The sequence below is a fragment of the Hyla sarda genome, chromosome 2 (genome assembly GCF_029499605.1).
Source record: "Hyla sarda isolate aHylSar1 chromosome 2, aHylSar1.hap1, whole genome shotgun sequence".
NCBI lineage: Eukaryota > Metazoa > Chordata > Amphibia > Anura > Hylidae > Hyla > Hyla sarda.
In genome coordinates, this window is record NC_079190.1 from 64,607,290 (window position 1) to 64,630,069 (window position 22,780).

The following is a 22,780-nucleotide window of genomic DNA, read 5'->3' on the forward strand; positions in this document are numbered from 1 at the left end:
CTGTAACATGGCGGTCAACTGCGACAGCTGCTGTCCTTGTTGGGCAATCTGCTGCGATTGCTGAGCGACCACCGTGGGAAGATCAGCGAGACTTGGCAGCGGCACCTCAGCGGGATCCATGGCCGGATCTACTGTCACGATTCGGCTTACGGGTTGTGGATCCGCTGTGTCAGCGAGGGATTGGCGTGGTCCGTGCTAGTGGACCGGTTCTAAGAGGCTACTGGTTTTCACCAGAGCCCGCCGCAAAGCGGGATGGTCTTGCTGCGGCAGTAGCAACCAGGTCGTATCCACTAGCAACGGCTCTACCTCGCTGACTGCTGAGAAGGCGTGGGACAGAAGGACTAGGCAGAGGCAAGGTCAGACGTAGCAGAAGGTCGGGGCAGGCAGCAAGGTTCGTAGTCAGGATGGATAGCAGAAGTTCAGGTAACACAGGCTTTGGACACACTAAACGCTTTCACTGGCACAAGGCAACAAGATCCGGCAAGGGAGTGCAAGGGAGGAGATAAGATATAGTCTGGGAGCAGATGGAAGCCAATTAAGCTAATTGGGCCAGGCACCAATCATTGGTGCACTGGCCCTTTAAGTCTCAGAGAGCTGGCGCGCGCGCGCCCTAGAGAGCGGAGCCGCGTGCGCCAGCACATGACAGCAGGGGACCGGGACGGGTAAGTGACCTGGGATGCGATTCGCGAGCGGGCGCGTCCCGCTGTGCGAATCGCATCCCCGACGGCCATGACAGTGCAGCGCTCCCGGTCAGCGGGACTGACCGGGGAGCTGCAGGGAGAAAGACGCCGTGAGCGCTCCGGGGAGGAGCGGGGACCCGGAGCGCTAGGCGTAACAGTAGGTTTCCGGTTGTGTAAACTACTTTCCATTTTCTGATGATGGATGTTATGGTGCTCTCTAAGATGTTTAAAGCTTGGGATGTTTTTTTTTATACCTTTTGTACTTCTTTACAACTTAATCCCTGACTTTTTAGTGAGCTCAACACTTTTCAGATTTATATTTATAAATAATTTTGAAATCCATGGAATATTTCCCCCGCTTCCAAATGATGCACTATTTTTTTGTTGGCCCATTACATAAAATTGCTATGAAATACATATGAATATGTGGTTATACCATAACAAAATGTGGAAAAGTCCAAGGAAGTTGATACTTTTGCAAGGCACTGTGTTTATCTTATATAAACTGTATATCGCAGCTGCACGCGCAATATCAAAATAAACATTTTTTTATCTACCGTATATACTCGAGTATAAGCCGAGTTTTTCAGCACGATTTTTCGTGCTGAAAACACCCCCCTCGGCTTATACTCGAGTGAACTCCCCCACCCGCAGTGGTCTTCAACCTGCGGACCTCCAGAGGTTTCAAAACTACAACTCCCAGCAAGCCCGGGCAGCCATCGGCTGTCCGGGCTTGCTGGGAGTTGTAGTTTTGAAACCTCCGGAGGTCCGCAGGTTGAAGACCACTGCGGCCTTCAACATCATCCAGCCCCCTCTCACCCCCTTTAGTTCTGAGTACTCACCTCCGCTCGGCGCTGGTCCGGTCCTGCAGGACTGTCCGGTGAGGAGGTGGTCCGGTGGGATAGTGGTTCCGGGCTGCTATCTTCACCGGGGAGGCCTCTTCTAAGCGCTTCGGGCCCGGCCTCAGAATAGTCACGTTGCCGTGACAACGACGCAGAGGTGCGTTCATTGCCAACGTACTTCTGCGTCATTGTCAAGGCAACGCCTCTATTCCGGGCCGGAAGCGCGGAGAAGAGGCGCCCCCGGTGAAGATAGCAGCCCGGACCACCTCCTCACCGGACCACCTCCTCACCGGACAGCCCTGCAGGACCGGACCAGCGCCGAGCGGAGGTGAGTACTCAGAACTAAAGGGGGTGAAAGGGGGCTGGATGATGTTGAAGGCCGCAGTGGTCTTCAACCTGCGGACCTCCGGAGGTTTCAAAACTACAACTCCCAGCAAGCCCGGACAGCCGATGGCTGCCCGGGCTTGCTGGGAGTTGTAGTTTTGAAACCTCTGGAGGTCCGCAGGTTGAAGACCACTGAGGGCGAATGATGAGAAGAGGATGATGAAGGGGGGGTGTGGGGATGATGAAGGGGGGTGGGGATGATGAAGGGGGGGTGTGGGATGATTACAAGGGGATGATGAAGGGGGGATGTGTGGGATGATAAGGGGATGATGAAGGGGGGATGTGTGGGATGATAAGGGGATGATGAAGGGGGGATGTGCGGGATGATAAGGGGATGATGAAGGGGGGATGTGTGGGATGATGACAAGGGGATGATGAAGGGGGGATGTGTGGGATGATGACAAGGGGATGATGATGAGGATGTTAATGAGGGGTCTGGATGATGACAGGGGGGGATGAGGTATTTCCCACCCTAGGCTTATACTCGAGTCAATAACTTTTCCTGGGATTTTGGGTTGAAATTAGGGGTCTCGGCTTATACTCGGGTCGGCTTATACTCGAGTATATACGGTATATATATTTATGAATCTGTCAGCAAATGCTCGATCTTCGGTTGATCCCTTGATTTTACCCTCTTTTATTGGCTGCAGACCTTCCCATGTAATAGGATATGTGCAGCTGATGAACAATGGATAGGGGATAAGTAGCTTATCTAGGGAGTTCTGACCACTGGGGTCCCGTGCGATCACCGGGATGGGACCTGGCACTCCAATGAGGAGCGCGTGTCGGCTGCAGCACGCATTCATTTCTATGGGAGTGCTGAAAAGACTGTCCGACATCATTAACGCTCCCACAGAAATGAATGGAGCGTGGGCCGTCTACTGATAGACGGCACATACACCTTACTGAGAGCGCCGAGGTCCTGTCCTGGAGATCGCCGGGGTTCCAGCTACTTATCCCCTATACTGTGGATAGGGGATAAGTACATTTTTCGCCAGAGTACTCCTTTAAAGTGACAGTTTTTATAAAGTATTTTTCTCCAGACCACTAAATGTAGATCCCAGATCAGACCCTTTTAATTAAAGGGGTTATCCTAGCCTCAAAATGTATCCCTATCCACAGGGAAGGGGATACCCAGCTGATCAGTGACCACTGGCACCCTCACCGAAGGGATAACTTTAGATGTTTTTATATCTATTTTTTCTCATTCAAAATGTACATGACACACTGCATACATGCTTATACCCTGCTAGACAATTATTCTTGTAGAAAGTTTAAAACATATATATATATAAAAATAAAAATAATTGAATTTTTTTTTTTTAGCTCAGTAGTCAGGGCCTTTTTTTTTTTTTTTTAACAAAAATTGAATTCCAATCAATGACAACAAAGAGAGGAACTAAAGAATGGCACTCACCAAGTCCAGGCAAATCTTTAATCTACTTACACAAAACACAAGATTAGGGTGGGTTCACACTATGTTTGTAGTGTACGGGTGCTGGATCTCAGCCGGATCCGGGCCGAACCCCATTCATTTCCGTCTGGGATACGGGAGCGGGCAGTTTTTGCCCTCCCAACCGGATCCAGCACCCGTACACTACAGTAGTGTGAACCCACCTTTAAAGCAGGATATGGTACCTGACGTCACGGCGTAGCGGCGTCTATGCAGCGTGCTAGGCCGGAGCCTGCCCGGAGTGGAGAAGAAGACCGTGGGAGAAGAAGGACAGCCCGGACCGGACCACCCTCCACCCGGAACGCCCCCGGACACTACATGAAGGAAGGATGGCCTGGACCACCCCCATTACGGGTAAGTTTAATTTTTTTATTCACTCGGAGGGTGGGGAGGGGCCCGACCGGTATAGCGGTATGGGAAAAAATCTATACCGGTATACCGCCTAGCATCACAGTGGGGGGTGCGACGCGGTGCGGTGGGTCGGAGGTGCGGTTCGGCGGGTCAAGGGGGTGGCGGTCGCGGTGCGGTGGGGGCGGGGCATTATCGGCTTATCGGCAAGATAATTGCCGATACCGATAATGCCCAAAATCGTGATTATCGGCCTATAATATCGGCCATACCGATAATCGGTCAATCCCTAATCTGTACCATACCCTGCTGTAATCTTGTTGTCTGTGTTTTTTAAGAGGATTAAAGATTATTTGCCTGGATTTGCTGAGTGCCACTCTTCAGTTCCTCTCTTTGTTGTCATATCTGTTACTCTGCATAATTGAGCACCACATATGCTCCAAGTCGGCCCCAGAACAGAAGATACAGCAAAAAATTGCAGGAGAACCACAGCACCAAACAAGACCTGGTAAGTATTGTTGTCATCAGTGTCACCTGCTCTACTTGTCTGACAGGTTAATGCAGGTGACAGTGATGACAGATTTCCTTTAAGGTGACCTGCAATATTGCTGACGTCTCAAGCATAGCAGGAGAGTCGGCACCCAACAAGTTTGCACTGTATGCTGTAGCCTGTTCTTTGCAGCTCTAATTCTTTGCAACCACAAACCCAATCCCCCCATAGCGGATACCTGTAAGAGTGCATTCACACGTACCTTCATGCATTAAATTCTGCAGGTATTGTTATCAGCAAGTTTTTGTGCATTAAATTTGGACTCATACAATGCTTAAGTATAGGGTACGCACAGCGCATCCGCAGCATATTTGACGTTGCAGATGCACTGTGTGTGACCCTACCCTTAAGCTGGGTTCACACGAGCATATTTTCTTTCAAACTCGCACCATGTTTCCCGCTGCGAGTTTAAAAGCGGCAGGCTCTTTGCAGGGGTTATCCACCTAAGGTGATTTTAGTAAATAACTGCCAGGCTATCCTTTTGTGAACTTAGTATTTCCTGTTGGAGTTTGTTCTCTTAAACTACATATCCCATAGTTCCATGCTTGTAAGTGTGAAGTTACATTCCTCCCTCCCACACATCAGCCACCCCACCCATTGCACCAAAATGAGAGGCATCCATTCAAAAGACCAGTGTTTTCTAAACAGGGTGCCTACAGCTGTTGCAAAATAATCTCTCCCACCCAGCGGTTGCTCCACCCATTGAAGCAGACAGGCTGCCTTTGCATAACTGACTTGTGATGTCAGGCCTCGACGCACTGCAACCTGGGAAAACCCGAAACCTGAGTCATTTTGCTTGTATAAATATTGGGGTGAAAATCACATAAGAATTGCGACAACACCGTCACACGCAAGTACAGACACTAAATTATGGACTACACTAACTTTAATGCCCCTGTAGCATAATCAAATAAAACAAAAATCCTGAAATACCTCTTTAAGAAGATTCTGCTGCCGAAAATCTGCTGTGGACAGCCTGCGGAGAGACTGCCTCTTTTAAACTCGCAGCAGGATACACGCTGTGAGTTTGAAAGAAAATATGCTTGTGTGAACGCACCCTAAAGTACAGATCTCACACACAAAAACTTGCTGATCTTATGCTATAAGAATAAGTGCGGTTTTTCGTGTATGAAATCCACAGCAAAAAAACTACATGTGAACGTAATCCCAGCATCTCTTTCGCTCTTTATACTCCTACACATAATGTCCTGTTACCGGTCAGCATCAAGATGTCATGCGCAGTGGCCCATGAGCCAAAGAAGAACCATGCCTGCAGAGGAGGAACCGGAAGTGAGGAAAAGGAAGTAATATCAGCCGGTAGTTATATAACTATTCCAAAAGCCAATAAAAAAAGAATAGGATGTACAGCAGGTCCAGCAAGAACGCATGGGAATGGAGTTCCTGCACTTTTTTCACAGCAGGAACACCATTCCCATTAGCAGGAGTCCTGCTTGACCAGTCCTTGAGTGGAAATCTTGGTTGAGTTCCCACACTTTTTTTCCCAGGACTTCACCCCTCATGTACAGTAAGACTATGCTTACAGATATTGATCTGTTGATATTGATATTGATTTGTAAAGATGCTCACACACCTTAGACTAAAATTGCCAAACCTGCTGCCTTCGGTGGGTTCAGCTAACTGTCTTAAGTGTATGACAGCCTTCTGATTCTTCCCCGGCAGAGAAAGGGGTCAGGGGCGTTGGATTTTGGCTACCTGTTCCTGATGTTCTGGGAGAGATAAGCCTCTGCCAGCACTGTATTGCTGGGGCTTACTCCACCCCATAGAGGATACATGAACGTTGGGTCATGTTTATGGGGAGATCGGGAGAGATGTTCATTCGGCTGACAGTTATTGAAAGTATATGGTCACCTTAAGAATAAGAAGGCTGTTGAGATACTATAAGCGCCTACACCGAAGAACAGAATCATAGCCAAAATATACACACCACAACTGTGCCATGCTGAAGTTTGGCTACATCTCTCTCACTTACGGTCTCTAGGTCATCACTGAGCTCCCATTTTTTTCTGTTATAGGGACTGTAGCAAATGTGGAGAGCAGTATTGCTATTGTACCAGAACCGAGCTGTGTGGTGGTGCCATGGCTGCCTCATAATTGTTACTTCATGTGGCACCAAGACTTAAAGGGGTACTCCGGCGGTAAGACATCTGTCAATACCCCTCCCATAGGCTTGCATTGAGGGAGCGGAGCGTGACGTCACAGGGGTCGGAGCCGTGACGTCACAAGACTCCGGCCCTGTGATCAGCAGTCATCAGACCTGGAGCGAACATGCTCCCGGGGGCTGATGGTAACAGGGTGCTGCGTGAAAGATCACAGGGTTCCCCAGAGGCGGGACCCTCGCGATTAGGCATTTATCCCCTATCCTTTGCAGGGGTGTGGAAATTTTATAAAAAACTACTTGTCCACGGGACTAAAACGGAGCAAAATCTACTTGTCCCTCATGACGATCCACTTGTCCCGGCCAATTTTCGCTTTTACACTCTCGTTTTTTCCTCCTCGCCCTATAATAGCCATAACTACCTACTATAATGATACCTTTTAATTTTTCAATAACATATTCTCCGAACCAAAATGTATATATAATTTAGGTGAAGTGAAATTGAAATAGTAAAACGTAATTTTGCAGATTTGATGGTTTTCTTTTCTACGCCATTTACCTTGTGGTTGAGATAACATGTTCTTTTGATACTTTAGGTCACCTGATTACAGTAATTCCAGATTTGTATAGTTTACGTCATGTTCTACTAATTAAATAATGTGAACTTCTTCAAATTTTTTTAATTGCCATTTTTTGACCCCTGTAGCTTTTTTTTTTTCTCATACCAGGCGTTATGAGGGCTCATGTTTTGTGCCATAATCTGTTTTTTGTATTGGTACCATTTTGTTATTGATCTGACTTTTTAATCACTTGAACTTTTTTTCTGGGATATTATAAAAATTGCAATTCTGGGGTTCGGTATTTTTTGTTACACTTACGTCATTTACTGTATGGGATACATAATGTTATATTTTAATAGTTTGTACAATTAGGCACGAAGCGATACCAAATATGTTTAATTTCATTATGTTTGCATGTTTTTATATAGGAAAAGGGGGTGATTTGAATTTTTAACATGAAAGGGGCTAATGTGTTTTAAACTTTTATTAAAACTTTTTTTTTACACTTTATTAGACTTTAAGGAGGAATCATTAGACTCCTCATACTGATGAATACATCTGATGATGGAAATACTACAGATGATGGAAACAGAACTCATTGATCTGTGTGCTCTGTGATCCATTGATAGAGCCTAGTCCAGCCAGGCTCTATCAATGACAGAGCCACGGGACAACAGGGAACAGAGGTAAGTCCTCCGGCTACCTCTATAGTGGTCGCCCTCCCACGATCGTGCTGTGGGGGGGCGATCCACCCCACTAGCCCACCAGGGAGCATACACATGTCCCTTTAGATGCCGCTGTCAGCTTTGACAGCGGCGAACTAAAGGGTTAATAGCCAGCCGCATGCTGGCTATTAAAGGCGGCCCCCGGCTACTGAAAACAGCCGGGGGCTGCAGAGTATGGAGCGGGCACGAGTCCGGAGCCCACTCCATACAGACTGCTGAGCGCCGCATGCCGGGCTATTATCGGCAGTGTGAAACTTGCGCCCCGTGCAGACGTGCGACCGCTCCTCCCCTCAGTTCTCCAAAGCTAGAGCTGGGGGGAGAGAAGGCAGAGGACGCAGGTCTGCACGGGGAGAAAGAATGCAGAGCAGGGGAGAGAGGATGTACACAGCTTCTATCTACCCTCCCCCTGCTCTGCATCCGGAGGACACGAGTTTCCACAACCGGGGGCTGCAGAGTATGGAGCGGGTACGAGTCAGGAGCCCGCTCCATACAGACTGCAGAGCGCCGCAGTGCTTGTCAGGTCCGATGTCTCACCTTGCTTGCCCGAAGCCGGGCTACGGGCCGGAAAAATTCACCTGCCCGGTGCCCGGAACTGCATGTCCCTGGCGTCGGGGGACAGGAATTCCACATCCCTGCTTTGGATAGGGGATAAGATGTCTTAGCGCCGGAGTACCTCAGCCTTCTCTACTTACCAGTCGTTTTGTAGAGCTGCACATTTTCTATACCTTTAGTTGCGAAAACATAATTCACCTTTAATATCTTTAATAGTTTTGTCCCATAATATGAAATCTCATTTTATCCACATATACTAGATAAATTCTGCTAAGAATACCATAGACCTCCCACCAGGTCCTTAATCTGATGGCATAAATAGTGCATCAGTATTTACAATATTTGTCACTCTTGGCCCACAAATCCACCCTCTTCCCTGTAAAAACACACACGTTTGTGCCAAAGTAGGTGGAAGATGTCAAAACATAGTTTAATGTGTTAGACATAAGAATATTCTCCTGCCAACATAATTTAATTGGAGAATAATCCATTTATTATAGAGGACAATACTTTTTAACTCTGGTAACTGTTTGGGGTAGTTGGCGCCAGCGCTGTCACCCCTTTCCATCACTTGCCTGCATGGACTACAAGAGGAGGTCACAACTCCAAAACTTCCATTGTCTGTTCTTTTAGACAAGATATACCATACACAGAGATGCAGATCCCAAAGATGAGACCTATGTCCAGAACTGAGGTCCCCCTGACCCTTGTCTGTCCAGTGAGTCGCTGTATCCAGGCAAGTATCAACAGGGGCCAGAATTACAGAAATAGTCATCTCATTTGTAGTAACGCAAAGTAGGAACAAGGATAGCACTCACCACCGTACTTGTGTGCAGATCGACTTTATTTCTTACTGCTCATGGAGAACACAGACAAGGACACCGGCTTCCTAGACACGGCAGGTGCAGGCGTCTGTGTTCTCCATGAGCAGCAAGAAATAAAGTCGATCTGCACACAAGTACGGTGGTGAGTGCTATCCTTGTTCCTACCTTGCGTTATTTTGGATTTGGCATCCTGTGCATTATTGGAGTGAGCACCACCACTTGGGGATCGCTACCACCGCAGCGTTTCTGACCTGTCTCACACTGGTGGGATTTTCAGGATAGAAGGGGAAAAAAACTCTGGATCCTCGGCGCCATCCGTTGCAATAAACTTCAGAAGTCACTGGTACAATTAAAATATTCTTTATTCACCTATGTCAGACGCGTTTCGAGGTTTAGGATACCTCTTTCTCAATGACCTTGGTGCTTATCACCAAGCACCAAGGTCATTGAGAAAGAGGTATCCTAAACCTCGAAACGCGTCTGACATAGGTGAATAAAGAATATTTTAATTGTACCAGTGACTTCTGAAGTTTATTGCAACGGGTGGCGCCGAGGATCCAGAGTTTTTTTCCCCTTCTATCCTGATTATCTACTATCAAGTGAGGCTGCCACCTCCTCGACATCTCTGGACGGCTGCACCGTTACTTCCACACCGAGACAATCCAGGTTGCTGCATGCCTAATGCAACCAGGCAAGGTGAGTGGTTATTGCATATACCGCTCACTCTAAATATTTACATCTGATCAAACGTACTGCCCTATGAGAGCTCTGTCTTTTTTTCATTCTTATACAGTATAAACTGGTGGGATTTTAGCAGTGCTGCATGGAAAGGTTTCTCTTTCATGCATCTCATTTGTAGTGCCTGCCACAGGAGAAGTGTGGTATAACACGGTGCCCATATAAAAGAACGTATGTCCATGTACTATATGGCCGCAGTAAGTCTAGTTGAGAAGGAACTGGTCTTTACTGAGGCTCCCTGACTCATAGAAGTGGTCTCAAGCATGAACCCCTCAATAATGCTCATGTACCCTAACCTATAGACAATGGTTATTATGTTGAGACAAACCCATTAAAACCATATCTGCGCAAAACCTGAGCAGCTCTTGTGTCACATGATTTTACCTAATGTCAGCCTGGAATAACACCTGCAGTTTGAGCCAAAGCCATTAAAGGGGTACTCCCCTGGAAAACATTTTATTTATTTATTTTTATCAATTGGTGCCAGAAAGGTAAACAGATTTGAAAATGACTTCTATTTAAAAATCTTAATCCTTCCAGTACTTATCAGCTTCTATTTCCTCCACAGGAAGTTCTTTTCTTTTTAAATGTCCATTCTGTCTGACCACAGTGCTCTCTGCTGACATCTCATTTTAGGAACTGTCCAGAGTGGAAGCAAATCCCCATAGCAAACCTCTCCTGCTCCAGACAGTTCCTAAAATGGACAGAGGTGTCAGCAGAGAGCACTGTGGTCAGACTGAAAAGGAAATTCAAGAAGAAAATAACTTCCTTTGGAGCAAATAGAAGCTGATGAGTACTAGAAGGATTAAGATTTTTAAATAGAAGTTATTTACAAATCTATTTAACTTTCTAGCACCAGCTGATATAAAAAAAAAAGTTTTCTAGGGGAGTGCCCCTTTAATAGATACAAAAGGAATGAGAACTATAAAGACTCTATATACAAAGTGCCCGAGCCTCTGAGGTATACACTCACAACATATACCTCTGCAGAATGCTGGGGGTATGCCACTATAACATGTTGTCCATAGGTTACAATATATAAAGAAGATAAGGAAAACACATAAGAAGAAGAAATAATTATTGGACTTAGGAATACTGTATGGTGACTTTTTTTTAGGACACCTAAGGATTTAGAGGTAACCTAAGGATAATATCATTTTGAATACCTTTATTTTGTTACCAGATATCCTGGTCTGGAGTTTATTTAAAGTAGAACATCCAGCTAAAGCTAGCCATACACAATAGCTGTTGACCAAAAACTGTCTCTCCCTCTCCCGCTATACATGAGAGTTCATTTGTTCTGAATGGAGAGTGGGGGCACTATGCCGCTGCCAGACTCCTCTATCTCTCGCCCAGCTCATCTGTAATTGGCGGGTTGAGACGACTTTTCTCTAATGTGCATTGATATCAAACCTCTGAATGGGGAAGTTTTACTGAACATTTTGAGACATTAAAGGGGTATTCCAGGAAAAAACTTTTTTTTTTATTTTTTATATCAACTGGCTCCAGAAAGTTAAACAGATGTGTAAATTACTTCTATTAAAAAATCTTAATCCTTTGAATAATTATCAGCTGCTGAAGTTGAGTTGTTCTTTTCTGTCTGGCAACAGTGCTCTCTGCTGACATCTCTGCTTGTCTTGGGAACTGCACAGAGTAGGAGAGGTTTGCTATGGGGATTTTCTTCTACTCTGGGCAGTTCCAGAGACACATGTCATCAGAGAGCACTTAGACAGAAAAGAACAACTCAACTTCAGCAGCTCATAAGTACTGAAAGGATTAAGATGTTTTAATAGAAGTAATTTACAAATCTGTTAAATTTTCTGGAGCCAGTTGATATATATATATATATATATATATATATATATGTATATATATAAAAGTTTTTTTCCTGGCTAACCCCTTTAACCTGGGACCGGGTCCTCTACCTGAGACTGCTATGTCACTAAAGGTGGCCATACCACTGAACGAAAAATTGTCTGATCAGACACAATTGTACATGTTTTATCCCATATTGGCTGTTACAGTTATTTAATCTGCCCATACATGACAAAAGGCACCAAACTAAGAACAAATGATCTTTCTGAGAATGTTCTGCAAACGTTTTGAGAACATTCTTGCCTAACAGATCGTTCTCCCAACTATTTTAAAATTTCAAACCAAAAGCCAACTTCTTTCCAGGCGATGGCAATTTGTCGCCTAAAACGATTGTTAATTGTCAAATCTCAACGGGAAAACAAAAAATATATATATTTTTCTTTTCAAAAATGCGTCTAAAACCATACAGTGGTCCCTCAAGTTACAATATTAATTGGTTCCAGGACGACCATTGTATGTTGAAACCATTGTATGTTGAGACCATAACTCTATGGAAACCTGGTAATTGGTTCTGAAGCCACCAAAATGTCATCCAAAAATAGGAAAAAGTGAGGATTAAAGAAAAATAAGTAGATAACTAATATAGATAAAGCAAATCCTTCCATATAAAAGTAAGAAAGATCTGCTGGGAGCTGTAAATCACTGTCTATGTCAGTGTTTCCCAACCAGGGTGCCTCCAGCTGTTGCAAAACTACAACTCCCAGCATGCCCGGACAGCCAACGGCTGTCTGGGCATGCTGGGAGTTGTAGTTTTGCAACAGCTGGAGGCACCCTGGTTGGGAAACAATGGTTTATGTAGAGGACAGGAGCTTCTTCAGGGTCCTATACAGTACACACAGTGTCCCAAATGGAGCCACCCTTGCTTGGTGTCCAAAGGAGCAACTAACCCTGGCACAGGTAAAGAGTAGTACAGAACTTGTAGTTCCTCCCTGTACTGTAGGGGGCGCTACCAGACAGCCAGTCAGTGCATGCACTTCAGTAATACAGGTGATTTACCAGTAAAAATGCCCATTCTGATTGGTCAGTTCCTCCAGTTGTGACACATTTCACAGATCTGGACTGTCTGTAGCATTGTATGTTGAGTCTGGTTTCAAGTTACAATGGTCCAGAAAAAAACATTGTATGTTGAAACTATTGTATGCTGAGGCCATTGTAAGTTGAGGGATCACTGTATTCACTAAGCCAACAGGACAAAAATACAAAATCTGGTGAGGATAGTGCAAAGTAGATCTTTTTTGGGGGGCAATTCTGTATTTTAAATGGCGCACTTGCATTGAGCCACTTTTAGGCACATAAGTGGCCCAGATGTGGTGCTTCATTTTAATTTGTTCCCCTATTGTGTTCCACCAAGGTGTCTGTTGTTTTGCAGTCCGCATATAGGTGATTAAACTTTCAATCTCTACTCCATTTATCCATATGAACAACTGATTTTTTATCCTTTTTTTATTATGTGGTCCATATCTAAAGCAGTGTTTCCCAACCAGCGTGCCTCCAGCTGTTATAAAAACTACAACTCCCAGCCGGAGGCACATTGGTTGGGTAACACTAAAGGCTTGTACTTTTACATGGGCTGTTTATCAGATGTATGGGCATTTGCAGGAATACTTGTTCCAGATAATCTGCACATGAAAAAGGACCATGATAAGTCGAGGAACTGACTGCGTCTTTTGTGCGGCCTATAAAATTATTGTTATCTATCATGGCACTGGCCCAGATTTATCAATCTGTGTGAGAGAAAAAAAGGAGGGATTTCCCCACAGCGACCAATCAGAGCTCAGCTTTCACTTTACCAGAGACTGTTAGCTGAGCTGTGATTGGTCGCTGTGGAAAAATCTCTCCACTTTTTCTCTCACACAGTTTGATAAATGTGGCCACTGTGTAAACAAGTGATGTGCGTCCAACAGTAATGAAGTGGAGGGTCACATGACCAATTCAGCAATTAATCGTGCAGCCGGCCACATGATAAATCAAGCCTTGTGAAGAGACAAGGAGGAAATTTAAAGGGGTACTCCGGTGCTTAGACATCTCATCCCCTATCCAAAGGATAGGGGATAAGATGCCTGATCGCGGGGGTCCCGCCCTCTGGGGACCCCCGTGATCTAGCACGCCGCACCCCGTTAAAATCAGTCCCCGAAGCGTGTTCGCTCCGGGTCTGATTACTGTCGATTACGGGGCCACCCCCTCAATGCAAGCCTATGGGAGGGGGCGTGATGGCCATTACGCCCCCTCCCATAGACTTGCATTGAGTGGCGGGGCGTGACGTCACACAGGGGCGGAGCTGTGACGTCACGCTCTTTCGCTCGTGTGGTCGGGAACCGAAGCCTCCAGCGTTGCCGGAAGCCGTTGAGGTGGGTGCTGCAGCCGAGACCCCGCAGCGGGACCCCCGCGATCTGACATCTTATCCCCTATCCTTTGGATAGGGGATAAGATGTCTAGGGGCGGAGTACCCCTTTAAGTTAGACACTAACAATATATTTAAATATATGCAAATTAAAGAAGCATTTAAAAAAGAGGAGGATAAAGGTAGATTTATATCACAGTCTCACGTATTAACTGAATGAATGAGAATTTCAAGGGGAAATGAGAAAAAATTATTGAGTAAGATTTATAAACACTTGGGGGGAGATTTATCAAAACCTCTGCAGAGGAAGAGTGGTGCAGTTGCCCATAGCAACCAATCAGATTGCTTCTTTCATTTTCCACAGGCCTCTTTTGAGGCCTGTGGAAAATGAAAGAAGCAATCTGATTGGTTGCTATGGGCAACTGCACCACTCTTCCTCTGCACAGGTTTTGATAAATCTCCCCCTTGGTTAATAGTAAAAGAGAGATAGCACACTGTAGAGCAAAATGGGAAAAGGACACTGGTGAAATTAAAGAAGAAGAATGGGGAACAATTTTTAATAATTTGGAAGTCGCCTCAATTAGTGCGAATTATAGAATTTCATATTTTATGTTACTATATCGTACACAATACACCCCAAGACTTATGCATAAGACAGGAATCAGGGAAGATTCAAAGTGTCCAAAGTGTAATAGAGAGGATGCTAATTGGCTACATATGGTGTGGAACTGTCGTAAAATTCAAGAATTTTGGTTAGAGGTGATCAATACCGTTAATGTTGGTTTTCAAGTAAAGATTGGATATGAATACAAGACTGTGATGTTAGGTTTAAATTTAGATCGACTTAAATATAGAAAGATTATTTTGAAGTTGTTGGGACTAGCAAAAATTATAATTTTGAGAACTTGGGTGTCCCCCAAAGCCCCATGTAAACAAGAATGGCTAGAATTGTCAAGGAAAGTAACGGTGTATGAGAAAATGTATTATCATATGTAAAAAAAAAGTAAGAAAATAGAAGAGGAGTGGATGAAAATGGATGAATTAGTTAGTGTACCAGGCTGACGGGTTAAGGGTAGGGGGTGGAGGGAGGGATGAGGGGGAGGGGTTGAAAATAATGTTTATTTATGTAATGAATATAAATGTAATGTAATCTTTAAAAAAAAGAACAAAAGGGAAAAAAAAGTAAAAAAAAAAAAGCCTTGTGAAGGTTTAGCAAGTGGGTACACATTCTGTGCAGCCATCGGCCTACCACTATCATGCCGTGTGCCCAGTTGTCCCTGCACAAAAGCACAACTGGCTCAGCTGTGTCATCAACAAAAGGATTAGGCATGTAAAAATGCAATGTTATCTCCTCCTACATCTGCTATTGCAGGGGAGAGTCAGGAGAACACAATACACATTAGCTGGTTGGCCAGTTCCGGCACTAAAACAAAAAAAAAAAAAACTAGACTTACCTCGCGCGCTCCCCCAGATGCCTCCGCTGTAATCTCTTACTGGTTCCTGTGATTCATGTGTCAGAATGCCATGCGGCTAATAGCTGCTCGCAGCGATGTCCTGCCTCGGGCCAGTGATTGGCTAAGCGGCAGTGTGACGTTTTGGGCCAGGACCAGGGCTCAATACGTCACACTACCAATCAGCCAATCATAGCCAAGGTGGGACATCGCTGCAACCAATGATTAGCTGAGCGGCGGGCAGTCTGACACGTCGTTCACAAGAAGCAGGAAGAGATCGCAGTGGGGGCATCGGGAGTAAGATAATGGAGGCACTGTGGGAGTAACAGAAGGTAAGTCCAGTTCTTTTTGTTTTAACCCCTTAACGACCAAGGACATGAATGTACGTCCTGGTTTGGCGGTACTTCGCGCAGCAGGACGTACATTTACATCCTGTGTATTACCGCGAGCATCAGAGCGGTGCTCGCATCATACACAGCAGGTTCCGGCTGCTATCAGCAGCCGGGGACCTGCTGGTAATGGCCAACCTCTGCGATCACGCGGATGTCCGCCATTAACCCCTCAGATGCCGTGATCAGTACAGATCACAGCATCTGCAGCAATGCGCATGTTAAAATAGATGATCGGATCGCCCACAGCGCTGCCGCCGGGATCCGATCATCCGATCCGATCATCCAATACGATCACCTGCCTCCTTCCATCTCCCGGCGTCTCCTGCTCTAGTCCAAGATCAAGCAGACCAGAGCAGGAGATAGCCGATAATACTGATTGGTGCTATGTCCTATGCATAGCACTGGACAGTATTACCAATCGAATGATTGCTATAAATAGTTCCCTATGGGGACATAAAAAGTGTTAAAAAAAAATGTAAAAAATGTAAAAAGAATGTAAAAAGTAAAAAAAATTTAAAATCCCCTCCCCCAATAAAAATGAAAATTGTCAGTTTTTCTAATTTTACCAATAAAAAAAGCATAAATAATGTTAATGATCCCTATACAGTGAATAGCGTAAACGTAAAAAATAAAAAAAAGTCCAAAAAAGCTGCTTTTTTGTCCCATTTTATTCCACCAAAAAAATTATAAAAATGATATGAAACTTATATATATGCAAATATGCAAATGTGATATCGATAAAAAGTACAGATGACGGCACAAAAAATAAGCCCTCATACCGCCCTATATATATGGAAAAATGAACAAGTAATAGGTGGTCAAAATAGGGCGATTTTAGATTACTGATTTTGTACAAAAAGTTTTAGATTTTTTTTAAGCGGTACAAAAATATAAAAGCATATAGGCATGGGTATCATTTTAATTGTATTGACCCACGGAATAAAGAACACATGTCATTTTTACCGTAAAGTGTACAGTGTGAAAACGAAACCCTCCAAAATGTGCAAAATTGTGCTTTTCATTTAAATTTCCTCCCAAATAAATATTTTTTGGGGTTCGCCGTACATTTTATGGTAAAATGAGAGGTTACAAAGTTATCATATTACAAAGTACAATTGGTCACGCAAAAAACAAGCCCTTATATGGGTCTGTAGATGGAAATATTAAAGAGTTATGGATTTCAGAAGGTGAGGAGGAAAAATGAAAACACAAAAATAAAATTGGCCTTGTCCTTAAAGGACAACTGTAGTGCAAGACTTTTATATATTCCTGTGCCCGGGCTGCAAAAATAAACAAAATAAACTTTAACATACCTTCCTACGAGCCCCCCGTTGGTCCGGCACAGGCCTCACGGTCCAGAGGTGTGAACCTCATTCAACTTCCTGGGGACAGAGATGTCACAGAGCCGTCGGTGTATCACCGGCCGCAGCGATGTCCCGCCCCGGCCGGTGATAGGCTGAGCGCACTGTCATGTAAGGAGCTCTGGCCGGCTTCTTACATGACAGTGCACTCAGCCTATCACCGGCCGGGGCGGGAAATCGCTGCGGCCGGTGATACACCGACGGCTCTGTGACGTCTCCGTCCCCAGGAAATTGAATGAGGTTCACACCTCTGGACCATGAGGCCAGTACCAGACCGACGGGGGAACGTAGGAAGGTATGTTAAAGGGGTACTCCCGTGGAAAACTTTTTTTTTTTTTAAATGAACTGGTGCCAGAAAGTTAAACAGATTTTTTAATTACTTCTATTAAAAAATCTTAATTCTTCCAGTACTTTTTAGGGGCTATATACTACAGAGGAAATGCTTTTCTTTTTGGATTTCTCTGATGTCACGAGCACAGCGCTCTCTGCTGACCTCTTCTGTCCATTTTTGGAACTGTCTAGAGCAGGAGACAATCCCCATAGCAAACATTTGCTGCTCTGGACAGTTCCTAAAATGGACAGCAGAGGTCAGCAGAGAGCACTGTGGTCGTGACATCAGAGAAATCCAAAAAGAAAAGCATTTCCTCTGTAGTATACAGCCCATAAAATGTATTGGAAGGATTAAGATTTTTTAATAGAAGTAATTTACAAATCTGATTAACTTTCTGGCACCAGTTGATTTAAAAAAAAAAAAGTTTTTCACATGAGTACCCCTTTAAAGTTTATTTTGTTTATTTTTGCAGCCCCGACACAGCAATATATAAAAGTCTTGCACTACACAGATGTCCTTTAAGGTTAAAAAGGGCTTGGTCCTTACGGGGTTAATGCAGGCAGCTGGACAGGATAAAAAAAAAAGATGAGAGCCATATGAAAGCCATACTCCGGTGAAAACCTTTTTTCTTTTAAATCAACTGGTGCCAGAAAGTTAAACATATTTGTAAATTACTTCTATTAAAAAAATCTTAATCCTTCCAGTACTTATTAGCTGCTGAATGCTACAGAGGAAATTCCTTTCTTTTTGGAACACTGACGACATCACGAGCACAGTGCTCTCTGCTTACATCTTTGTCCATTTTAGCAACCGTGCATAGCAGATGTATGCTAAGGGCAGCATGGTGGCTTAGTGGTTAGCACTGCTGCCTTGCAGTGCTGGGGACTTGGGTTCAAATCCCACTAAGGACAACAATAAATAAAGAGTTATTATTATTATTATGACGTCAGCAAAGAGCACTGTGCTCGTGATGTCATCAGAGAGAATTCCAAAAAGAAAAGAATTTCCTCTGTAGCATTCAGCAGCTAATAAGTACAGGAAGGATTAAGATTTTTTTAATATAAGTAATTTACAAATCTGTTTAACTTTCTGGCACCAGTTGATTTAAAAGAAAAAAGGTTTTCACAGGAGTACCCCTTTAAGGCTTCCATAAGATTATCCACTGCCAGACTCCTTACACCTGCTCTCACACTTAGAACACATGAACACTTGGCTGAGCTGAGTGTTCATGTGTATGGGTGGAAAGGGACAGATAATGCATGTGTATGGCTACAGATAGATAATAGATATGAGATAGATAATAGATATGAGATAGATAAGATATGAGAGATAGATAGATATGAAAAAGATAGATGGATATAAAATAAATAGATAGATTGATAAATTAGCAAAATGTATTGGTCACAAGGTGCTAGCATCCCCGAACCAATCATAGTCCACAGAATGAAAAAGCACAATGGCGCAGCACAATAAAATAGTGAAAGTGGTAATAGTTTATTTCCTCCTATCCACTTGCAACTCCAGTTCCTTCAAGGAACCTTTTTCAAGCATTAAAAAAAGGTTCCATGGAGAAACTGAAACGTTGCATGTAGATGAGTAAATAAACTATTACCATTTTCACTATATTGGAGTGCCGTGCCATTGTGCTTTTTTTGATAGCTAGACAATGTTTTACTCTAGCTGTTGCAAAACTACAACTCCCAGCATGCCCGGACAGCCTTTGGCTGTTTGGGCATGCTGGGAGTTGAAGTTTTGCAACAGCTGGAGACACACTGTTTGGAAAACAGATAGATAGAATAGATAGATAGAATAGATAGATAGATAGATAGATAGATAGATAGAAAGATGGATGAATGGATAGATAGATAGATAGATGGATAGATAGATATGAGATAGATAGATAGATAGATAGATAGATGGATGGATAGATAGATAGATAGATAGGTAGATTTTTATGGAGCCAACAGCCTAATGACTAAATAAATAAGTGGGGTTCTATAAGTAGTCAGTGGGCACTCAGGGGTTAAACAGCAGTGCACAGGAGATGAGTGCTGACAGCCTGGGCTCTGGTCTATTTGTACAGGAGCAGTGATGCAGCCTTCTCCTTCTCTCTCTCCTGATCACAATGCTGGCGTCAGGGTGTCTCCTCTCCAGGCCTCTCCCTCCTCCTCCCCTGATCTATCACACTACACAGCACTGCCAATATGTCAGGACATCCATCTCCAGCATCCACAGCCCCCCCCCCCCCCCGTCACATCATACAGCCCTCTCACATCATACAGCACCCTGTCACATCACACAGCGCCCCCCCCCCCGTCACATCATACAGCCCCCTGTCACATCACACAAGCCCCCCCTGTCACATCATACAGCCCCCCTGTCACATCACACAGCCCCCCGTCACATCACACAGCCCCCCCTATCATATCACACAGCCCCCCCTGTCACATCACACAGCCCCCCCCTGTCACATCATACAGCCCCCCTGTCACATCACACAGCCCCCGTCACATCACACAGCCCCCCCTATCATATCACACAGCCCCCCCTGTCACATCACACAGCCCCCCCTGTCACATCACACAGCCCCCCCTGTCACATCACACAGCCCCCCTGTCAAATCACACAGCCCCCCCGTCACATCACAAACTCCCCCCGTCACATCACACAGCCCCCCTGTCACATCACACAGCCCCCTGTCACATCACACAGCCCCCCGTCACATCACACAGCCCCCCCCTGTCACATCACACAGCCCCCCCTGTCACATCACACAGCCCCCCTATCACATCACACAGCCCCCCTCTGTCACATCACACTGCCCCCCCCTGTCACATCACACAGCCCCCCCTGTCACATCACACAGCCCCCCATGTCACATCATACAGCCCCCCTGTCACATCACACAGCCCCCCCCCCTGTCACATCACACAGCCCCCCCCTGTCACATCACACATCCTCCCCCTGTCACATCACACAGCCCCCCCTGTCACATCACACAGCCCCCCCCCTGTCACATCACACAGCCCCCCGTCACATCCCACAGCCCCCCCCCTGTCACATCACACAGCCCCCCTGTCACATCACACAGCCCCCCTGTCACATCACACAGCCCCCCTGTCACATCACACAGCCCCCCATGTCACATCATACAGCCCCCCTGTCACATCACACAGCCCCCCCTATCATATCACACACACCCCCCGTCACATCACACAGCCCCCCTGTCACATCATACAGCCCCCCCATGTCACCATCACACAGCCCCCCTGTCACATCACACAGCCCCCCCATGTCACATCACACAGCCCCCCTGTCACATCATACAGCCCCCCCATGTCACCATCACCCACCCCCCCTGTCACATCACACAGCCCCCCCATGTCACATCACACAGCCCCCATGTCACATCATACAGCCCCCATGTCACATCACACAGCCCCCCTGTCACATCACACAGCCCCCCATGTCACATCACACAGCCCCCCTGTCACATCACACAGCCCCCGTCACATCACACAGCCCCCCTGTCACATCACACAGCCCCCCCCCCCGTCACATCACACAGCCCCCCCCCCCTGTCACATCACACAGCCCCCCTGTCACATCACACAGCCACCATCACATCATACAGCCCCTCATGTCACATCATACAGCCCCCCAAGTCACATCACACAGCCCCCCCCCATGTCACATCACACAGCCCCCCCATGTCACATCACACAGCCCCCCCATGTCACATCACACAGCCCTGTCACATCACACAGCCCCCCCCCATGTCACATCACACAGCCCCCCCCCCCATGTCACATCACACAGCCCCCATCACATCACACAGCCCCCATCACATCACACAGCCCCCCATGTCACATCACACAGCCCCATCACATCACACAGCCCCCCATGTCACATCACACAGCCCCCTGCTCCTCTCACCCCCAATACTTTCTGCAGGAGCTTTCCAACTTTACAGCATAACTCAGCGTCATTACAAGCAAAGCTCAGTGTGCATTCACTCATTGACCTGTTTGTGGGACTACAAATCCCAGCATGGCACGCCTCAAGCCACACTGAAGATGGCAGCTGAGAGTTGTAGTTCCACAGCAGTGAAAGAACTGGTTCCAATCCCTGCAATATAACAACTTCGGTCCAGATCATAACACAAATATCGCATTACAGATAACGAGACGATCATTAACCGTATGCGATCCGATTATCTCCAAAACACTGAGCAGCCGCAGCGATCTTTCTCAATAAACTGCACGTGGTCACGTGGTCACAGTGTTAACAATTAGTAACTGACCGTTAATTCTGTTTACAGTTTGTAGCAGAAATTGTTACATTTATACATCGGGCGGTCACGTGGTCACATTGTTAACAATTAGTAACTGACCGTTGGTTCTGTTTACAGTTTATAGTAGAAATTGTTACATTTATTGTTTTGCAGATTGACAACTGCGGGAACTACAAATCCCAGTATTTTCAGGCGAAGTAATAGGTGTTATAGTTGCACAGCAGCTTCTAAACTATTCCCTATCCCTAAAAGTGTCCAGGCAAGTGAAGCCAGTATATATATATATATATATATATATATATATATATATATCTATGGGGAGGACTGGCGGCGCCCAGCTCTAATGGACTGTAAGGTGATCTGCACAATCTATAGACAGATCTATATTTAGGAGGAGGGTGCCCATGCCGTGCCCGGTCACATCAGGGCATGACCCCACAGCAGGGCGGCACCGGGATGGTACATGGGAGAAGTTGCCATGGTCCTACCTGTGTTGCTGTGGCCCTGGCCGGTCACTGTTGGTCCCCTGGTCGCCTGTGCATGTGAAGAAACAGAAAGCAGCAGCAGGAGGAGGAGGAGGAGGAGCGGGAAGAACACAGGCAGCACAGGGCGAGGCGGCAGTCAGACTGGAGCCGCTCAGGCTGCTCTGTCAGGGAGTATTACTGCGCAGAGCTGGCACCGGCCCAGGACAAGTCTCCCACACACACACTCTACCCACCCACTGCTGCCACAGTCCTGCCTGGCACTCCAGCCTCAGGGCTATTGTTGGTGGCTGCAGGTTGGAGGTGATGGGGGCCACACTGTCTGCAAGATAAACTTGGAAATGCTGGGACCCTAAGTAGTGACACTCATGTCTGTGACACTAAAGGTCAGCACCCAGCTGTCTAGACTAGTCGTGGACTGTCTGGCCCACTGCACACAGGTGGCAAGGGGGCACTTCATTATTCCCTCACTGTCTCCATC

At 45.8% G+C, this 22,780-nt stretch overlaps 1 protein-coding gene across 2 annotated transcripts in view; it reads right to left on the reverse strand.

Moving 5' to 3' along the window:
- SMAD9 (SMAD family member 9) overlaps positions 1 to 22,515 on the reverse strand; it is a 66,581-nt gene extending 44,066 nt beyond the window's left edge. Inside the window, exon 1 of one of the 2 annotated variants that reach the window (XM_056561937.1) lies at positions 22,306 to 22,515. The gene's annotated coding sequence lies outside the window, so the exon portion shown is untranslated. Of the gene's footprint in view, positions 1 to 21,722; positions 21,766 to 22,305 lie in introns of those variants that run through there. The other variant, XM_056561939.1, reaches the window with a different exon arrangement.
- Positions 22,516 to 22,780: the final 265 nt, after the last annotated feature.